General features: G+C 34.3%; 1 pseudogene across 1 annotated transcript; it reads right to left on the bottom strand.

The window, feature by feature from the left end:
* Positions 1 to 8,956: 8,956 nt before the first annotated feature.
* On the bottom strand, positions 8,957 to 9,652 carry LOC116561222 (annotated as a pseudogene). Its single transcript, XR_004273340.1, has one exon. The product of XR_004273340.1 is annotated as a 2-amino-3-ketobutyrate coenzyme A ligase, mitochondrial pseudogene (transcript).
* Positions 9,653 to 18,421: the final 8,769 nt, after the last annotated feature.

The raw sequence follows: 18,421 nt of genomic DNA, 5'->3' as shown, positions 1-18,421 counted from the left end.
CTTGTGCCTTTTTCTTTTCTTTTCTACAATAAGTTTGTCAAATACATGGAAAAAAAAATTGCCATCAGTGTGCACCACAGAACATAAGCTGGGCAATAGGACACAACTCAAAGGACAATTAGATGTTCTTTCCAGAGATCGAAATGAACACTGAGACACAGACACACACAGAGTGGTATTCTTTACACTGCAGCTTTGCATTGTAAGCATGATGTAAGCCTAGGCTATTTAGAGTATTAGCTAAATAGGGGACAGAATTACCTCTGCATGGAGGGAACTTGCTAGTTTATGACAGAAAAAAAGTAGGACCAGGAAAACAACAGAGAGACACATTTTTGGTCTCATTTGATTCTCTAGATCCAAATATACCTTGAATTTTTCAGCTACATGAGTCAATACATTCCCATGTTTGTTTGGACAGTTTAAATTGGGTTTATGCTACTTGAAGCTCAAATAAAGAAAATGAATGAATCATTTTTTTTGTCACAGAGCATGCAATATGTCCAGGAACAAATTGAATGAAAGCATTCACTAAAAAGGGATACCTTTGGACCTGGAATATATTTGTATGTTGGATACTCTATAATTTTTTTTTAACATGTGCCAGTTTATTTAGGATATATTACCAAAGGATCCCCAATTCCAATTAGCCGATTAGAAGATTTTGTTAAGTTTTACTTTTGATTTTGCAAAACAGTTTCCAGAGGGATTGTCTGATTGAGTCATATTTCATTTAAAGGGTTTCAAAACACTATTAGATTAATCTCAATTCCATGTCACAAAAATCAATGTTTTGGCAGCTCTTTTGAGTCATAAATTGCTTTCCTACATATTATACTAAATAGTTCACATTTCATTTCAAATTTGGAGAATATACAGCCAAGAACTTTAACAAAATTATCTCATTACCATCACCCATTTGGGAAAAATGAAAAAATAGGCAAAAAACCTAAAGCTGACTGTTTAGAAAAGAGGACAACAAATTCATCATACAAAATTTGTATTGCTTACCATGTTATTCTGATTTACTGATGTGAGGAATTCCTGTTAAATTATAGGTAATATTTGAAATAGTATATATCTATAATTTTTGCATATGTTATAAAAACAATCAAAAGTATGTGAATGATGATAAATCTACATATGCTTTGTAAAATGTTTATTTTTGCCAGTAATAATAAATGAAGATAGATTCCTTCTAAATTATATTTTGAGGCCCCTGGACTTGATCCACCATGTAAATGGACTGATCTCATTTGGCCATGTTGATCAAATGCTGAAAAGCATCTCCCAGATGGCTCTAAGACTGTAAAACCATTAGAACCAACTCCCCTAGAGCTGCCTGGTATTGATTTTTCTGCTTCAACTGAGACATGAATCAATAACACTTCTTTGACAATCATCACTACTAAAATGAGGTCACGTTGTACTCCAACACTTCCTAGTACAAGTCAGAGATATCATTGTAAAAAGCTATCCATTAACTCATCACAAGACTTATTTCAGTTAATAATAAGGGCTTATATATGTGATGCAGGATATCTCTTTGGAATATACTTTTTGCTTAGTCAAGAACTTTTGTCAAATGACTTCTGATACCTTTTGCATTTACTGCTACCCAGAAAAAAAAAAAAACAGTCATAGAATAATTAGTACAAAAAATAAAAGCTACGAGGTACACAAAATGTTATGTATATACAGAGAGCTATATTATATATTATATAATAGATATATCTATAGATTTGTGTATCTATATAGAGATATTATGTATCTACATAGTATCTATACAATGCCTATATAAATAGGGTTATATTACATTTATATGATATCCATTATATACAGATGTATACTATATATAATATAATCTTATGTATCTATATATGTCTATGAGTATATATCTTATATATCTACATAATAAGTCTATTTACAAAGATATTTAAGATACATACTTATAGACATATATAATATATAAGATATATAGGGCTTATATATGTAGATATTATATACCCATATAAATCTATATATTACATATATACAAGTACTCATTGAGTATTTCTTATGGAGTATATATCTGTATATAGAAACAACATATCTAGATATATCTATATGTGTCTCTTTATAGATGTATATATAACATATATCAATATATTTTATATGTTATGTCTATATATATGTTGTACATATATTATATAGATATAACATACCTAGATATCCAAATATCTAATATAGACACACATATAGATATATCTATATATGAACACATAAATACACACAAACATATATATATGTGGACACATATAGCTACATAGATATGTTATATCTATATATGGAAATATATATAGATTATATATATATATCATACGTATATAATATACATGTATATAAAATAAAACAAATAGAAATTACTAAATTTAAAATATTTAATTTTTGGTATAATTAACCATATCTAAAGAACTAAGGAGCATATGAATTCACACAGACATATTCAAAGAAATAAATATTTACATTATTATTTATGCCTAGTATATAACATATGTTATTGGTGTATTTCCCTTAATTTTCCATGGGAGAGTAAAACATATTAGTGAAATAACAAGAAACAAGCACATGTGTATTTGTATATGTAGTGATTTTTAAAATTAAATTTAAATCAAATTATTTATGTAAAAAACCTCACATTTAAGATTTTAAAATGCCTTTTTAATAGAGAAGACAGTTTTTACTGTTCTTTTTCATTGTCTATTGAAATGCATATTATAAACATTAAAATACATTTAATCAGTAAATCTGCAGAATATTAATATTCATATTTTATTATATATGCATTGAATGTATTGAAATAAAAATGTTAATATTTTATGTCTGTACACATACACATATGTCTATTTCAAATACATATGAGACATTTGTACTTGCAATTTTAGATATTTATATTTCATATTTTTATTTTAAATTCCATTTTTTATTTTTGCATATTAATAATTGTGGATATCATATGACTGGTAAGATTAAGTGAAAAGAATGTTAGATACATGTGGGTATGCATAACAAATACATTTAGAATTGGTAATTTATTTCAGGTTTAAAACCTCTGGAGAACTCTAAATAGTCATAATAATACTGCTGAAAACTACCTTCCATTTATCTGATGTAATTTAAATCAAAATGCACACAGGATTTTTTTTTTTTAAAAGATCATAGAACAGAAACGTTATACACTAGGGTGTTCTCCATGAAGCAAAAAAGGGGCTATTCTTTTACTTTTAGTACATCTTTATTAGTTTAGCCTAAAAATAGCCATTGACTTGTTTTTTATTATGTGCAATGTCAAGTGAACTTTCGATTTAGCAAGTGAAATGAATAGCTGCTTTGCTCAAAAAATACTCTGGCAATCAGCCACACATTCTGCCAAACCAGCATGCTGACCACCTACTTGGCTTGAGTCAGATGGCTATTTGGAAAGCTTTTAGTAGTTATCTTTTTATGTTATATAGCTGCCCACTTTTCAGCATGACTCATTTATCATTTTATTCCAAAGAACTGAATTATGTAGTATTTTTTCTTATTATCTCTCTGGAGAGTCTGACAAGACTTTAATGTCAGTATATTTTTTACTAGAAAAGAACATATGTGATATTTTGAAAACCAACTGAACTTGACAACGTGAGAATTGACACACAGAATATGTAATTTTCTAACATTGCTTTGTAGAATATACGGGTGTTTACTTTAAGAGTCTGGAAACTTAAAGCTTTCTGTATAACACCTCCTGAGACTGTGTTTAAGATTCTTCAAATTTAAAAAATATTATATATATATATAATTAAGTCTCTCTGGAGCTATTGAATATAGAAAAATCTTGGTAAGTATAGCTACTATAAGTACTATATAGGCATTCATTTGTAATATATAAAATGATAAACAAATCCCAATAATTCATTAATATCACATGGAAATTTGGAAACTGCAAATGCAAGTATTAACACTAAGGAAACTGTAGTAAGAGCAGAAATAGGGTAATATTTTGGAAAGGCACACAGTACCTAGGAGAAATGCCAGGGTAATGTAAACTACTCATCAATAGGAAAGATCTCCCTTTCTACTCTTCTGTCTACCATACACTTACCCAATTTTTCCTCCAGCCATTTTATTGCTCTACTACATCTTTCTCTCTGATAAAACTTATGTTACTATGTTAATTTAATTGGAAAACAAGGGACCTGAGACCTCACTTAATGTCTTGTGCGCTATTTCTTCACCAGCACCTGGTACAGGGATCACATTGATAAGGGTAATATGGATGAAGAAAAATGACTAGTAGATACTAAGAAAGTATATTGACTGATTAAAGGAAAGCTAGAGCCAAGGAATCTTCTCCAAGAGAGCCGGAGGGCAGAAGATCTACGTAAGTGAGGACATAGTGAGTACTCAGAAGCTCAGGCAGTTCTTCCATCCAATGGGATGTAGAATAAAATATACTTCAAGTCAACATAGAAATATACCTTGATTTTTTAAAGCATTGAAGTAAATGTCAGTTTAATTATCCTTACCTTAACCACTATTTTGAAAGATAATCAACATCAAAGACTTGGCATCTTATGTGTGTGAAATCAGTAACATATATTGGACAAGAAAGCATATTAAGTGGGCAGAAAGGGCCTACCTCTTTGATTTCTAACCTTAGCTTTCCTCCTTACTAGTCATATGATTTAGGCTGAGTTTTAAGTTTTGATAACATAAAGATTGCAATGACCCACTCATAGGAAGATTGTTGAGATAACATATATAAGTGTTTCACATACTACCTAATTCATAACATGTACACAGTATGAGATATCTATTTAGATATTTGTTAATAAAATCCCATCAACTTAATGAACAAGTTAATATGAATACTACATCTTCTTTTCCTACTTGTTTCTTGGTTATAGTTGCTTTTGCCAACTGTATTCAAAGTTTTTGTCCTAATGTGAATATATAAGGAAGGCTAGCAAAATGAAAAGTTCTACACACTAATATGCTTGTGGTTTAGGAGAGGGATGATAAATTACCTAATTGGTACACTGTACACTATTCAGGTGATGGTTATATTAAAAGCCCAACTACATTATCATGCAATAAACCCATGTAATAAATCTAAATATGTACCCCCTAAATCTATAAAATTAAAAATTAAAAATGAATTATAGTTTAACCCAATATTTAAGATAAAGAAATTTTAAATATGTATTTTACTAATTTGAGGAATACTGAATTGAACAATTCTGTTAACTATAATCATTAATATAAAAATTATCATTTCCCTGCTATAATGAACTTTTGCACATCATGGCATGGCAATGGGTAAAAAAATTTAAGTTGATGATTACAGTGGAAGTGATTAAAGGGTACATGTTATAAATACATATGAGTAAATAGTATAAAATTCAGTAGCTAGAACTTGTAGGAATGCGTGTGATGTAATCATCATTGAGAGCTTTATCAGTGACAGGAGAGATAAGTGTAAATGGGAAGAAAACAAAAAAAAATGCTAGAGACGCTCTTAAAGATCAGCACTTCTATACATAACAAATAGAAATTTGCAAGGTACATAATGTTCAATTTAAAGCAAAATAAGTGCTCTTTAAGCTATCTTTGTAACACTGATGAATTATGAACACTTACAGCATCATGTGACAGCTCTGATTAGGATTATACCAAATTTGAAATGAGAAATAAATGAGATTCCAAAGTGAACGGCATAAATAAGCTACAATATGAAGTTATGATGTTGTGGACATTAGAAAACCAGGTTTCTCTGGTTATCATTCCTGTTCACATGCACAGTCCACAAGTGACCATTTCCAATGAGAGATGGTGGAATCACGAATTGGATCCACATCCTTAGAACTTCAACTTCCAAATGTATATCTGCAAAATATACATTTGGGCACATGCACGTGCATGCACGCACGCGCGCGCACACACACACACACACACAAATAAATAAATAAATAAATCTGGACGCATCATACCCTCTAATATGTGAAATTTGAGATAAAATTATTAAAAAATAAATTTTATAAATTCAAGCGAAAAACACTTTTGTCTTTTAGGTTCCTACTTTTAAACTACTTCTTGGCAACACCATAAATTAATGCATATCTCAAAGGTCTTCTCTAATGTCTATCTTAGTTTTGACATAATGGAAGGATTTTACAGAAGATTAGGAAATACATTTTCAAATAATTTCTTCAATTACTCTATATTGTTCCTCCCTGCTTGTCAAGAAACAAACTTAGTACAGCCTGCATTTTCTGGTATATTAGTTGGTGGTCAGGGAGCATAAAATTCCCATGAAGCCATTTCTACAACCATGGCATTGGCAAACTAGCTTCTAGAAGCCATTAAACTCATATCATAAATTTGGTCATAGCAAATCTATATGGGAATTGATGGGACATAGAGAATGAATTATGTATCACAGAACTGCTGAATAGCAAAGAAAGAATGCTCACTCGGATGCACATTTTTAAGAGGAGAAATATATATTTTATGTACATATATTTATGTATTTTCAATGTTAAGTAACTGAAATTGTCACAGAATATGAATTATTGTATAATATTATCAATCAATTCAAGAGAAGCACTATAATTCATAATTGCAAATTTGTCCAGATTTTTTGCTTGAGGAAAAGGGATACAGCAATTTTATAGGTATATATTATTGAAAATACAAAAAGTATAGTAGTATTTGCATTGGATAGAATTATTTAAGCATTTATCATTGTATCAGAAATAAAACTTGGATTATAATTACAATCAGTTCAGACCTCAGCTAGTGAGTTTTAGTTAGAAAAAATGTATATTTAATTGCAGATATAAATGCATACATACAGATTAATATTAAAATTTTAATTAATAGTCTCATAATGTAAACGATGCTGATGGATTCTTTTTTAAAGGTTTGGAAAGTACATATTTCAGAAGAAATCTGTATCTGCTTATTATAACAAATATCCTGAATTAAATTCCATATTTTATATTAAGTACTTAGAAGGAATTCGAGATCCTGATAAATGAATTAGCCTGGTGAGCATGTTCATCACTTCTAGAATGCCTTTAAATGTAAAATTAAATGCCTTTAATGTAAAATTAATCCCAATTATTCAATATATTTTAATTGTGTATCATTTATGAACATGCCAGAAGGCCATTTAAAGAGGATTCATCCTGACAAATAGGAATGTTTGCCTCCAATATATTGTTTGAGCACAATAAGGAATTCCCAAGCCTTCACAAGAAGAACATTTTTATTAGTAAATTGATAGATCTTTAGAGTGTGAAAGGGGAAAGTCATTATGAGTGAAGTAATTCAGAGTCTTAAGATGCTGATGGGAAAGAAAACACAGTTATTTGACCATTAGATCCTGAAAAATAAGAAAAGTATTATTTATTTTAAAAAAGTATGGTTTAGGGAACGTCCACATAACATATAGGAGGTGACCTTTAGATAAATTGAGCTGGTCTCTATTACTGGGGAGACTAAAGGGGACAACTGGGGAAGCTTTGTTCTGGAAGCAGAGTAATTTAGTAATATAATCATAGCCTGCACTCTTCAGAAGCTTAAATTAGAGTTACTGCCAAATAATCAATATGTATAAATTGAGCTTCAAGTATGATATGATTCTGTAACACACATTACCGTGTGTAAAAATTACTAATTTTTTTATGTAATCTTTAACCATTTTTACAAGTTTAAACTTTACATAAAAACATAATCTATGATCTCTTTATTATGCTATAGAACTCCTTCTCTCCAAGAACTCATTTTACACATTCAAATAAAAGTAGATAATGAAAGTGCTTATGTAATTCTTTGTCTATACAATGAGCATTAGAGCATAGACCCTCATGTGTCCCAAGGGCTTTCTTCGTAAATTTTATCTGGTGGCATTTATTTTTAGTCATTGTGTTATAAAGAGGTAGAAAATTATTTTCTTCTGCTTTTACTGGAAATAGGTAATGTAAAAGGTATAAAGCTAAAAGCAAATAAGGATAAGAGGTATCTTAAGGGAAATAAATTTTAAAAGTATAGATCTGACTGAAATAAATAAGACTGAAAGGAAAAGGGTTTATATGCAAGCCCCTGAGATAGAAGGAAGCTTGATGTGAAATTTCAGAAATCATGCAGACAAAGTGGTCACAGAATCTCACAGTAAACATCATTTTATCACCTTTGCACTGTAGTATCCTTCACCTAGAATTCTTTCTTTCTTGCCCAGGAAACATTATCTTCCACTCAAGCAAATGCCAGTTACTGTAAATTTATCAGTAACGAAAACACATTTTTCTCAGAAATCTTTTCCAGAAAAAATTTAGGCAGTGAATGGAACACAAATTTTCTAAAAGTAAAACTTTCTTCATCATAGGTGATTAAATAACAACTTAATGGCTGTCATTGAATAATATTATACAAAGCATTTATTTAATCTCCTAACTGCATGTCAAGGTCTTGGAATAGTGTTGGTTGATGGTGCCAACATTATAAAGTTATCTTCAACAAATCTTCAAAATATTATTTTAACTTTGGTTTTTAAAGAGGTTACAACTATTACTTACTGAAAATAATCTACAAATTGGAGTAGACTGTAGCTTTATAAAAGTTACCAAAAACAATGAATCAATTATTAGTTTTCAGAACAACTTGGTTCCTGTTAGTACAAAAGTGCATAGTATCATTAAAGAGTGCAAAGTCTCTCACCGAAGGCTGTGGTGTATTCTTGCTATTTCCAGAAATATTTAAAAAACATTTACACACATAAATGTACACACATTCCTCCATATATTCATCTGTGTGTGTGTGTGTGTGTGTGTGTGTGTGTGTGTGTGTGTGTGTGTATACCTGGTCCATCACACCCAGCAGCTCATCTGTGCCCCGTCCTGTGGGCCCCAGGAAGCCTGTGGCATCTTATTCATCCACAAAGACCAGGGCGCCATATCTTGAGGCGAGGCGGCAGATCTCCTGCAGGGGTGCGATGTCGCCATCCATGGAAAAGACTCCATCGGTGGCCACCAGGCGCAGCCGATGTTTCTGGGCCTCCTGCAGCTTGGCTTCGAGGTCAGCCATGTCCAGGTGGCCATAGCGGTACTTGTTGGCCTTGCACAGGCGGATGCCGTCGATGATGGAGGCGTGGTTCAGCTAGTCCGACAGGACCGCGTCCTCAGGGGTCAGCAGGGCCTCAAAGAGACCGGCGTTGGCATCAAAACAACTGAGACAGAGGATGGCATCCTCCCGCTGGTGGAAACGGGCTATTTTTGCTTCTAGATTCTTGTGAACGCTCTGTGTTCCACAGATGAAGCGGACAGAGCTAAGGCCAGCTCCAAACTCCTCCAGAGCCTGCAGACCTGCCTGGATCACCTCGGGGTGGCTGCTCAGGCGCAGATAGTTGTAGGCACAGAAGTTAAGGATTCCTCTGGAGACGCCGCCCACGTGGATGTGCGGCCCCTGACGGGACATGATGACCCTCTCACTCTTCCAGCTGCCAGCTTCGCGGATCCCTTCCATCTCCCCCTCCAGAATGCCGCGCAGCTGAGCCAGCGCTGACTGCGCAGGGCGTCTGCAGGGCACTCCAAAGAGCGAGGCGCGCCAGACGTTTCCAGCCCACATCCCTCCTCTTTTTCACACGCTGATATCTGTGTGTGTGAGTAGATATATATATATATATATATATATATATATATATATATCTACACACACACACACACACACGCACACACAATACATCAATATACACATGTATTATTTAATTTTATGGATTAAGTCATTCATTTTTATTTACATAAAATAAAATATATATTATTGTATTATAAAATCAAGATATATTATTTTCAGAAAAAACAATTTCCATATTAACTTCTCAGAAACTTGGAATTAAGATATAATATTGAGGATCTAATGTTTTCCTTTTCCATGTGATCCAAAGATTACTCTAGGTTATTAAACACTTGTGAAAAGGAAAAGCAGACCAGCATTTGCAAAGTACACGGATTCTGGAAACAAGAGGAACTAGATTAAAATCATGGTTTACCACCTAGTGCCAGGGTATATATTATACTATTTCTTCAACTATGCAACGGTAATATACAACAGCAATTGTAATATGTAATCACTTGTGTAAGGGACTTGGAACACCATACACTTCTGTTGCCTTTCCTCATTTACCCTCCTCTTATCTTCAGAAAAATTGTAATATTTATACCCAGAAGAAGCAAAAACATCCTGGGAATAGCCAGTAACTCTTCTTTATCTGTTTTAGCTCTTGTTCCCTAATAAACTTTGCTCATTTCTGCTTCTCAGGATGACTGCCTTGTTTATATGCTTACAGAAGAATGTTCTGTCTTGATGTTCAATTGCTCAGGCTTCATGGTCTAGAAGATATCCAGCACTAACATTCTTTTTCTTTACAATTGTTTTGGTCAAATGTGCAGATATTCATGAATTCTTTCTATTCTGTACTATTCCCTTGAAGAAAAGTATAATTTCATGTGTCTGTAGAAGAGGAAAAAATATGCTCAGTTTAAGATTCTATCTTCTCTAATGTTTTCCTTCTATGATTGTTTTATCTCTCACTATTAGTATTCCCTCTTCAAAAGAATTATGTAGTATTAGAGATAGGATTGACCAAATCTACAATTTTCTGCATGATTCACAAAGGTAACAGAAAGTAGTGACATCAAATTTCCAAATAAATGCTTGCTTTATGCCATTCTAAAGGGAGAAAGTATATATAGACTTTCTATGTGTGTGTGTGTGTGTGTGTGTGTCTACACAAACATGCACACATACATATAAATACACATATACAATACATATAGTTTGTAACAAATATCTTTTGAAAGCCTAAGAGACAAGATTGTTGTAATGAATTTAAATACATAGATGTATGGCAAGGTTTGAGTATCTTAATTTTACATTTTCATTACAATTACTTGAAAAAAAAGTTATTGGAAAAGTGTTGCTAAATGTATCTTTAAATAGAGTATGAGTACATTTTTAGTGAAACATTTCCACTAATTTTCATAAGCCTCAAGTGTGAGAGGGACAGGCTGGGAAGCTCTGGTGGCAGGTTCTTTGCCACCTGTCTGACTGTAATATGTGGCTAACAATAAAGCTAATGCTTTCCTCACTCTCTTATCACTATTTTCAGAATGACTGAAGTTTTGGATGTGGCACAACATTTAAAGGATGGTATTTCAGATTCATAAATGCTTATTCTCAGGATCTAACAGTTTTTGAAATTACCACTTCTCAGTGCTTGTGTAACAGAAGGGAGACACATTTCTCTCTGGGCTACAGCAATCACTTAAACATATATGTTAAAATAATATATCATATGCATTCATGACACACACACACATGTGCATGCACACATACTGTAATTGTCAGACACTATACCAGAGGCCTGTGATATACTTGTGATTAATATGGCTAAATCATATATAGTAATTTAATTAGTTTTATTTTTTAATAGTTATTATTTTCATACTGTTACAGGGTTCTTGGGGTGTTGCTTCACCAGCCAGAATCATCAGCGGCCAGTGGCAACTTCTCCTTGAGTATTACCCACACCTGCTGGGCTTGTTCTGCCCACTAGGCCTGGCAGGCTATGCTCAGCACCCACTACCAGCCCAGATCCCACACCTGCCTGTGGGTGAGCCAGGCACAAAGTGATGAAGAATGTGTGGGCGACTGATCATGGGGTCTGACCACTATGCACAGCCAGGCACAGAAGCTGCTGTGGTAGGGTGAGCAGCTCCAGGTGCCAACACAGGTGTTGGCTTCATGTGAGGCTGTGGCTGGACTAGATGTACTATACATGGCTTCTACTACAGGCACCCATGTCTGAAAGAGGAAAACATGCTGGTTTCTGGAAGCTTGGAGTCACCTGGAACCACAAAGCCCTAAAGAGGATCCCACAGCCCTGGCTTGGGGAGTCCTTAGGTCTGGGCTCTTAGAAGGGGCACAGCTCCTTATCTCCTTCTCATTGCCCACAGTGTGGCAGGCAGGGGTGGGGTCATGTTTCAGCCCTGTTTGTGTTATGGCTCTTTCAGTCCTGCCATTTGTCCCATGTCCAGGAAGTATGAGGTATGTGGACAACCGCAGGGTGAATAAGGCAGGCAGGAGCTTCATTGAATAGCAGAGGAGTTCTTAGGAGACCCACAGTAGGTAGTTCCTTTCTGCAGGCATGTCATTCTAAGGAGAGCCCAGCTCTCAGTGGAGAGGAGATCAGAATTGAGTTGCACTTTCTTGCTGCTGGTAGTCCTGACATCTATGGAAGCCTGACTGGGTTTGGGCTTTTTATGAACTCAAAAGGGAGGAAGTGCATGCTGATTGGTCCATAGGCAGCCATGGACAGGCCTGGAAAAAAGCACCATAAGTTCACATTTCCAGGCCACAGACTTCCCCTGGAAGTGACAGCACAGACCCCAGGCTTCAAGTCATCCTTGACTTAAAAGTGGAGCGTTACTAGTGACCCAACCCTCTCTGTTCAGGAGCCTGTCTATCTCCTGTCACCATTAGTCATGTTATCCATGGTGCCCAAAATATTCTTGCTAAGGAACACCTGCAGGCCGCAATGAGCCAGCTTCTGTCTCACCTCAGGATCCCTCCCATGCTCGTTGGTGCCCAAAGTTAAGAGAAGGCCAAGATGGCAGGGTCCTGGTGTTTTCAGCACTGCCCCAAGCATGTTCACACCTAGTTGGGTTGCAACAGCACCCGGGCTTGGCTTCAACTTTGCTCTGAACTTGAAGCGGTGCCACATGCAGCAGGAGGCCAGGCAATGGGAGCAGGGACTTCTGAGCCTGCAGGGGAAGGGGGTCTGCCCAGACCCCTGAAAAGTCAGGGATGCCCAGGTCCACAGCAGCTTCTGGGTGGCTGCAGTGGCACCAGGAGTTCAGGGCTCCTGCTCCATCTACTCTGAAAGGGGCAGCGAGGTTTGAGCCTGTTCCAAGCTTCTGCAGGCTCTATGGAGTGCACAGCCCTGGCCGTGCCTCCCATGCTGCAGTTGTCATCCACACAGTGGCTGCTCCAGACTGGCTGCTGCTGCCATCAATACTCATTTCAAAAATCCTTATTTTATAGTTGAGGACATTAATGCACAAGGATAATAAGGAACTTGAGCCAGTTCAGATGTAAATGACATCCAAGATTTATACACAGCTATATTTGACTCTAGAATCTAATGATTAACTGCCATATTATATCACAAACTATAGATTTTGATGAATCAAAGTGATCATCAGTTATTTAACCTTTCTTATCTTAAGTTTTCTTATCTATGCATTGAGGAAAAAAATTTATATTGCAAAATTATCTTGAAACATTGAAATTGTACACAAATAATCTGACACAATAGACTGTCCAATGAATTTAAGCCATTAATTTTTCTCTTCAAGTTATAAGTTGCCATCACAGATGGCAAATAGATTTCATCTTGAATGTTAACCACTGTCATTAGAAGTTTCTGGAATAACCCATTGAGCTTCCTTTATAGAAAGGAGAATCCTGATACAGAACTTATGCTTTCTATGATTAGAAATAAATGAAGATATATTCCATTCCTTTGATAAATACTAAGTTCCACAAATGTAAAAGTAATTGTGACCTTAAGAAAATTAATGACTTCTCTGTATCTCTTTTTCATTTACCTTGTTGAAGGGAAATGAAAAAATTACCCATTTCATCTGATTATTATGAAGTCTAAATATGATTATAGACATAAAATCAAAGGTTGAACACGTATCTTTTATTTCACTATCTCCCAAACGTCAGTAAAATATAGCAAACAAGAAGAACAAGTAGAAGGCAAAAAAGAGAATAGCAGAAAAGACCATTACAAATTTTAGAAACTGAAAGGCCAAAGGGTAAATAGTCATTCATTCTAAATCTATGGCCAATATAGTTGAAAGTCAAAGGAAAAAATACATTTACCCAGTGATTCCCCTCTCACAAAAGCTCAGATATGAGAAGATTTCAAAAAGTTTTTGGAAAAAATGAAATTAAATGATAAAACTTTAAAAGAGAGATAAATTTCATTTCAAAACATAAGCATCATCAAGTTCAAAATAATTCTGTGAGCAAGAACACCAGCCATTTAATCCATCCATGTGGACCTAAGGGTACTAGGAATTTATTACTGTCAATGCAGTCTTTTTTACATTATTAATGGAAGAACAAAATGAAATCATTTACAGATTTTTTAGAACTAGGAAAGAAACAGAAGTCGAAAGGAGATTATTGCACTGTAAGGTGGATATCTAATGATTTCCCATCAAAACTCTCACAAAATTGCCTTTGTTTGATGAGCCAAATGAGAAGGAGCATTATCCATTTTCATGGTGGTGGACTCTCTAATGAAGCTTTTACGGCATTTTTCTGCTAATGCTTTAGCTAACCTAATCTAAACACTATCATAATAAACAGCTGTTACTTCCTTTGGCACTCCAGAAACTCAACAAGTAAATGTATTGAGCATTTTAAAAGACTGTTACCACTACCTTTGCTCCTTATCAGTCCACTTTTGTTTTTGACTGGGACACTTATTTCTTTTGGTAGCCACTGCTTTGATTGTGCTTTGTCTTCAGGATCATACAGGTAAAGGCATGTTTCATCTCCTGTCATAATCATTTGAAGAAATGTGTCGAGTTCTTGATCATACTGGTTTAATATTTCTATGGAAAGCTCTGCTTTTATCTGCAGTTGATCTTGGTACGATGATTTTGGCACCCATTGAGTGGAGAGTTTGCACCCATTGAGTGGGGAATGTCCCAATTGTGCAAGCTGAACCAGTTGAGATGTCTTTGGTATCAGCAATTGTTTCTTTTGTTAATTATAGGCCCTCTTCAATCACAGCATGGATAAGACAATGTTTTTCTTACAAACTGATGTGGATGGTCTGCCATTGCGGACTTCATTCTCAACTTTTTCTCATCCCACCAATGCCAGATATAGGTGACGGAGGGATGGAGGCTGCAAACTACATTGCCATGTAGGTACTTATACAAAAATCCTGCATGTTCTGCACATGTACCCCAGAATCTAAATTGCAATAATGTGTGTGTGAATACACACACGCGTACATACATATACATATATATATATATATATATATATATATGAAGTAATCATTTGTAAACTCTTGATTTCTTTGAGGAATTGTGCCCATAAACTTGTCATGAAGCAATTATAATTTTACCATACTTGCACCCAAGCTTCACCATAAATCTCATGTTTGTTCTTGCTTCAATTTTAGCTGAATTCATGTTTCTCTGATAGGGGCCCTTTTTCAAACTGATGTCTTATCCTTCTTAGTGGCTTAAATTAGATTCTGTTCAGATATGTTATAATAGGTAAGTATACATTATTTTGGAAGAAAATGTTAAAAATACATACATAGTTTTTTTTTAAAATAATACACAATTTCCATGAGCCTTTTGAAGACCCCTGACATTTTCAGATAGTTCTGCTAGTGGGTGCAAATTAGAAGTAAAAATAAATAAATAAATAAATAAATAAACAAAATAAAATAAATGAAAAAACTAGGGCAAATATACAAAATATTTTATTTACTAGCAAGTTTCAGATCTCTTCCTTCATTCAGTGCAACTTTAGAAGAGGAGATTACTACAGGAGTTAAAATAGGGGATTGCAGAACTGGGGAGCACTGAGTTTAGTGGATAGCAGAAAAAATGTCTGAAACATAGGGAGACTATGTGAACTGGCATATATTAAATTTTAAGACCTTCAACACTGTTTCCCTACTTGGCTATATACAGAAATTTAGTCATCTAGCAGGAGACAACTCTAATGAATCTGATAAGGAATTTCCCCAGTGAAACAATGAGGCCAGTTCATCCTCATTGAAGTGCATTAAAAAAATCCTACTCATAGTTTCCAATGAGATTATTAGTGATGAACTCTGACACATAAGAAGAAAGCAAAGAATCATCAGACATTTGAGGATAGTGTCTGTCATGAAAGATATAGAAATACTGTCATGTTGAGGAAAGACATATTTTGTAGGTAGAAGAAAAAATTCAGAACTATTATTAATATTATCAAAAATGCTACAGATGGATGAAACTGACTATTACAAAAGTGAATTATTCAAAGAACAAAATTGCTTTAGAATATTAAAATATTTTTTAAATTATAATGAAGCATATGAAAAGATAGATGTTCCACTTCCTCATGTGTAACTAGGGAAATGGAAATTAAAAGAAAATGAGATACCACCACACACCTCTTACAATAGCCAAGATACCGAACACTGACAATACCAAATACTGGAAAGGATGTGGAGCAATAGGAACTCTCACTTATTGCTGTTTTTTAAATTATTGTTTAAATAATAAATTATAAGGCAAATGTGGAAGACCATTTTGTGGTTTCTTATAACACAGAGATATTCTTATCATGTTATCCAGTAATTATGTTCCTTGGTATTTACCAAGAGGAGTTAATAACACAGCCACACAAAATCCTGCACACAGCTATTTGTAGTGGCTTTGTTCATAATTACCAAACTTGGAAGCAACCAAGATGTCTTTCAGTAGGTGAGTGAATAAACAAACTGTGGTACATGGAGACTATGAAATATTACTCAGTGCTAAAAAGAAATGAGCAGCCAAGCCATGAAAAAATATGGAGAAACCTCAAATGTATATTTACTAAGAAAAAAAAAAAAAGTCAATCTGAAAAGGGTAAGTATAGTATGAGTCCAACAATCTGACATTCTAAACAAGGCAAAGATGTGGAGACAATAAAAAGTTTAGGATTAATGGTTGCTAGGGGGATGGTTTGAGTGGGGGAAATAGAATATACAGAATGTTAAGGGAAGTGGAAATCATCTACATGATAATTTAATGTTGGATACATGTCATTTTGCATTTGCCCAAACACACAGAATATGCAGGGAAAGTGAAACTAATGTAAATTATAGAGTTTGGGTGATAAAGACGTGTCAATTATGGGTTCATCAATTATAACAAATATAACATGGGCAGGGAATGTTGATAATGGTGGGGATGTACTATATATGTGTAGAGAGAAGGACAATATAGGAAATCTCTATAACATCCTCCAATTTTGCTTTGAACCAAAAACTGCTCTAAAAAGTTTTTATAAAAAACATAATTGGAAAAAGAAAGTAACATGCCAAATTGCAAAGACCATTGACAATATGACACTGTATCAACTAACAGGCAAATTAACTGGCTAGCATCATAATGACAGGATCAGATTTACACATAACTATATTAACCTTAAATGTAAAGAGGCTAAATGTCCCAATTAAAAGACATAGACTGGAAAATTGGTTAAAGAGTCAAGACCCATCAGTATGCTGTATTCAGCCGAGACTCATCTCATGTTCAAAGGCAACATAGGCTGAAAGTAAAGGGATGGAGGAAGATTTACTAAGCAAAAGGAAAGAAAAAAAAAAAGCAGGGGTTGCAATCCTACTCTCTGATAAAAAAGAGTTTAACCCAACAAAGATGAAAAGAGACAGAGAAGGGCATTATATAATGGGAAAGGAATCATTGCAACAAGAAGATCTAACTATCCCAAATATATATGCAACAAATACAGGAGCATCCAGATTCATAAAGCAAGTTCTTAGAGACCTACAAAGAGACTTAGACTTCCACTCAATAATAGTGGGAGACTTTAACACCGCACTGTCAATATTAGACAGATCAACAAGACAGAAAATTAACAAGGATACCCAGGACTTGAACTTGGATCTGGACCAAGTGGACCTGATAGATATCTCCAGAACTCTCTACCCCAAATCAACAGAATATATGTTCTTCTCAGCACCACATCACACTTATTCTAAAATTGACCACATAATTGGGAATAAAACATTCCTCAGCAGATAAAAATAACTGAAATCATAACAAGCAGTCTCTCAGACCACAGTGCAATCAAATTAGAACTCAGGATTAAGAAACTCACTCAAAACCACACAACTACATGGAAACTGAAGATCCTGCTCCTGAGTGACTACTGGTTAAATAATGAAATTAAGGCAAAAATAAAGAAGTCTTTTGAAAGCAATGAGAACAAAGCTGCAACATACCAGAATCTCTGGGACACATTTAAAGCAGTGTGTAGAGGGAAATTTATAGAACTAAATGCCCACAAGAGAAAGCAAGAAATATCTAAAATTGACACCATAATGCCATAATTAAAAGAACTAAAGAAGCAAGAGCAAACAAATTCAAAAACTGGCAGAAGGCAAGAAATAACTAAGATTAGAGCAGAACTGAAGGAGTTAGAGACATGAAAAACCCTTCAAAAATCAATAAATTAAGAAGCTTGTTTTTTAAAAAAAATCAACAAAATAGATAGACCACTAGCCAGATTCATAAAGAAG

The sequence above is a fragment of the Sapajus apella genome, unplaced genomic scaffold (assembly GCF_009761245.1).
Source record: "Sapajus apella isolate SASKATOON/1434 unplaced genomic scaffold, GSC_monkey_1.0 scaffold28, whole genome shotgun sequence".
NCBI classification, from domain to species: Eukaryota; Metazoa; Chordata; class Mammalia; order Primates; family Cebidae; genus Sapajus; species Sapajus apella.
Note: the sequence above shows the minus strand (reverse complement) of the source record. Positions and strands in the feature narration are given on the sequence as shown.